The sequence below is a fragment of the Lactuca saligna genome, chromosome 5 (assembly GCF_052625555.1).
Source record: "Lactuca saligna cultivar CGN05327 chromosome 5, ASM5262555v1, whole genome shotgun sequence".
Classification (NCBI taxonomy): Eukaryota; Viridiplantae; Streptophyta; class Magnoliopsida; order Asterales; family Asteraceae; genus Lactuca; species Lactuca saligna.
The window spans coordinates 244,261,677-244,266,332 of NC_136421.1; positions in this window are offsets into that span (position 1 = coordinate 244,261,677).

The window sequence follows — 4,656 nt, forward strand, 5'->3', positions numbered from 1 at the left end:
CATAAAAATGGAGTCTTTATGGATTAAGTTCAATCATGAAATGATTGAAGGTGGTTTCATGAAGATAATGTAGTTTAATCCAAGATTTGACCCGTTAAGACATGCAAAAGCATAAAGTTGGCAACTTTATGGCTTAATGCCCTTTTACAAACCTCGATTTGAGATTGGACGTTGGGTCTTAACTGATTAAGACCTTGGAATGAAGTTTTAGCCAGTTGCAGCGTACACTAGGATACCTTGGGGTACGCTGTGCATACATATCTAAAGTCCCGATAATGCGAGGGTTGCGAGTACGTCGGGTGTACTGGTTGGTACACTTAACATACTTATCAGAGTAGGTCTTGGGCTTGTTTCGGGCCATATATGGGACTTATGGACTTTAGGCCCTTAGTAGGCCATAAACTTTTGTTGTATTGGGCCTTTCTGGCTTGATCCCATTTTTAACATAAATAATCTATTTGGCATCATGACTTATAGCATTTGGGCCTTGATGGGCTAGGTCTAATAAGCTATGAAATAAGTAACTTTCTCCTTTAAGGACATGATTTAGGGTTTGGACTTTTGGGTTGGATTATTGATCTAATTTCTAATTATGGTTTCTTTACTTGTGATATAATGGGGATTTTTGGTTCAGTAGCTCAATCTTTTTTTTGACTGTCAGCAGACTGAGGTGAGTTTGCTCACTATACTGTAGGGCACTAGGATATGTTATGTGCTTGTAGTCTTTATGACTCCATTTGTATATGTTATATGCATGTGTGCCCTTTTGCTAAATATATGTGGGGGTGAAATAGACCCAATATAGTCGTGTACTTACATATGAGTTGAAATAGACTCGGAGGTGAAATAGACTTGGTATGACATGGGCCGTGAGAGAACAAATGATCTGATGCGCAGAGACAAGGTTTGAAAACTCAAACCTTGAATTAATGCTTAAGATAAATGTCTGCTTACTAAGTGATTTTCCTATCAAGTCTAGCAAGACCAATCAAGTCTGAGTTAATGCATTCAACAAAGTATTCAAGTCATAAATGAAGAGTAAGAAATAAAATCAAAGTAAAGAGAATAAACAAAGAACAAAGAGAATGTTTTGAAGATGATTTGAGGAGAATAAAGATGAAGACAGCTGAAGTGATACTATTGAAATTGAATAAACCGTCACATGATTCAACATTGAAAGCTCCTATAAATAGGAGTACATGATACATAGTGCTAACCGATTACATACATAGGACTGGATAATCGAGTTACTTCTGACACTATGATTATCTGTATTTGACAAAAAAGACTAATTCCTATGACATGTTAAATCTTGCTAAATAACAAAGACAACTAATACACTTGGATAAGGAACTAATTCGGACAAGCTAACATTCCGGACATAACATTCATTCCAGAATGCCTTCAACTGATCTTCACATCCGGAGCAAGGCTTCAAGTTCGGACACAAAACTGATTCCGTAGCATCTTCCATTTTGGAACTCTGACTGACTTCGGATCTTCAAAAGGTTTGAGATTGCTAGAGGTTCACTTTTAGGTTCCAACAATCTCCCCTAAGTAAACTTAGCAATCAAGTCAGCTCAGTTTGCTTCTTCCTTGATGAACGTATAAGCTCTAAACAGCCAATCCCTGACTTCGATAAACCACTGCAGTTGACTCACAAACTTTTCTTTCACATGTTCAGGAGCTTCAGATCTGGATGCTCGACTAATAAACTTTTTGAGGGCTATTGTAGGAACTAAGTGTTTGTCAAGGACTCGAAAGAATTCTTTATTTGTCTTCTTTGTTTTGTAAACAAACACTAGAACCGATTCATCAATAGGTCCTTCTACTAGCAGTTCGGCTTCTGGAAACACATATTCAATCTTGGTAAGGAAGTCTTCAGTTCCGAACAAGTGTGCTAACTCATAATCGCATCAACAAAATTTCGCGACATAATCCTTGAGAAAGCTTAGGGCAGCGTGATAAGCACCCATGCTGATGTCTTGATTTTGAAGACTCCGAAAGTGTGCAGCTAAAGTCAGGATATCGTTCGGATTCATTGCAGGGAAATCTACATCAGTAATGGTGTGAGGGGTTGGCTTGTTTCAGAAGACATGGTACCGGAATAACACACAGTTAAGTTCAAATTTTGTCAGGATCTTTCTCCCAAACCCTAAGATCTTTGTAATCCTCTTCCTTGTCCACACTTCCTTTTGAGGCAGTGCATTCTTAGAGTAGAATGTTTTTAATCTTTCACGCTCGGTCCGGATGATCATCTCCGGATTTTCATTTGGGTGGAGAGGAGCAAATTTGATGTAGAATTTGCTATATGGAGAGAGAGGTAGATTAAGCTGTTCCGAATCATTCGATGGAATGTCATAGTACATGAAGGGTACTATATCAACATCCTTAAGAATACCTTATCGGCAGAGAGGAGAGATACCATGCATCGGATCAGGATTATCTTTGAGCGCCTGGATCCGGATGCTGTCCTCTAGGGATTTGTTTATTTCCTCCTGAGACCATCCGAATTTTTTCTTTGGTGGAGGTCTGGAGTAGTGCGCTTGATGGATTTCCATGATTGGCTTCTTGCCCTTATCCTTGTTTAGTGTCGAGATGATGAGCTTCATGTTTTCATCGATTGAGAATTCCGGAGGTGAAGTTTCAAGAGGTTCTTTCGGAAGGTCGTCTGGAATCCGGAGAGGAGAAACTTCATCAATTGGATTTATCCTTGGAGCAGTAATTGGAGGCAACATAGATGAAGTGGCGCGGAAGGCGTCTTGTCAGTTTAGTTTTTCCCTTGGCCATTTGGATACTTCAAGACAAAACATCGGGCAATATAGATGGCCATGAGACTTCGAACCAGCTTCTCTGTTCTTCCTCCGTGAGTACTTTGGCTTTCTTTGGAGCTTGCAATGCCAGTACTCCATTTGTGATAAGAGATTCTTCATTTTCATCATCATCAATTCCTAGAATTCCATAAAGAACTTGGACTTCATCATCGGAATTTTCATCTTCATCTTGGAGCTGATATTCCGAGGTAATTTTCCACGGTTGACTCGACCCTTCTCCCCCTATTGCAATGGTGAAATTGTCAACCGGAGTAAGCTTGAGAGATCCTTTTAGATTGGAAAAATTTTCAAACACCTTCTGAAAGCTGGTGTTGAGTTGAAGGGTGAGGGTGTCATAAGCTTCGATAGTAGGGGCCTGAGCTTTAAGATGATTAAAGAGGCTCCGCAAAATAGACAACATTTCATCAAACATATTATTTGGAACATCTATAATGTTCCAACAGGCTCAGAGAAGCTTTATGAGAACTTTTTATATGATCAGGTTCATTTCATCTTTCGTTCAGATCTATTTTGATAGGCGCTGGATTTGTTTCTCATGACGAACATGAGTTTTCTTGATTAGATCATTTGTAGCAGCAACTAGGTCATCGTGAACCTTAACCATCCTTGTGATTGTATCCAAAAGTATCATATTTTTTTTTTCAAATTCTTCGATGGTATGTTTGAGCTGGAGTGAAATAAGTTGATTTAGTTGGACTTCACATTCAACAACGGTTGGTCCAGACGTGTTGACTATAGACAAGGATTTTAGAATGGCATCTAGTTTTGAGTCCAGTTCGGAGACTTTTTCATCTATCTTGGAGTTAAGTCCAACTACAGAAGCTTCAAGGGAATCAACTTTCTTCATGGTATCATACACATTACTTTGGATGTCAAGAAGAGTGACGGATCAATGTAGTCTCCTGCGGATGATCCAGTGTCAGAGTTAGAATGTTGAGGTTTTTGTTTGTGAGGTTCTGGATTGATGGAAGGACTGGGCTTATTGGTAGCAGCATCATCTTGAAGTTTCTATCTAGACTCAGTTTCATTGACATGAGTGGATGAGGATGATCCGGATTCAAAGGCTGATTTTGATGTGGATGGTTTGGATTGAAAGCACATAGCGGGCAAAATGTGAGTATCAGCAACGGTTGCATCTTCTTCATTAAACATTACTTCTTCGGAAAGATCTTCGTTCGGATTTGTTTGAATAAAATTGTTGTGAGTTGCAAGAGATTCTCCGGAAGCAAATTCTTGATTAGTTTCATCATTGGTAGGAGCAACAAATGTTTGGTTGCTTTGAATTGGTATGTTCTGCATCGAGATGAGCGTAGCTTCAACATAGGACCTGGTAAGTTCTGGATGCCTTGTTTGTGCCCTGCTAACAAAATCTTCCGATAGTGGATCATTAGTATCTGGTCGTCCTATACCCTTACCGGGTATCAAACTAGTTGAGACATCCAGTGTAGGAGGGACAACTCTAGCTTCGAAATGCTTGGGGTTCGGAACAGGGGTTCCTGACCGTGCAAGTGTGGAAGAAGTTGGGATATCAAATCGGACACGTGGGTGCGTTCCAGGAGGCAAGGAACTTTGTTCAACACCAACATCACCTTGTTGGGAAGGTGTGGGTGGTTTATTAGCAGACTCCCCATAAGTGTGTGCAAGTGGTTTTGAAACATCAAGGGGTACCTCAGATGAGTGGGTTGGAGAGGTGCGTGGAAGGCCAAAGTCATCTTGAATGTCATGAGCTCCTTCCTATTAAGAGGAAGAGCTAAATTTGGTTCTCTCTTTTGGCTTTGATTTGGCCAGAGTCATCTTGAATGTCATGAGCTCCTTCCTTTTC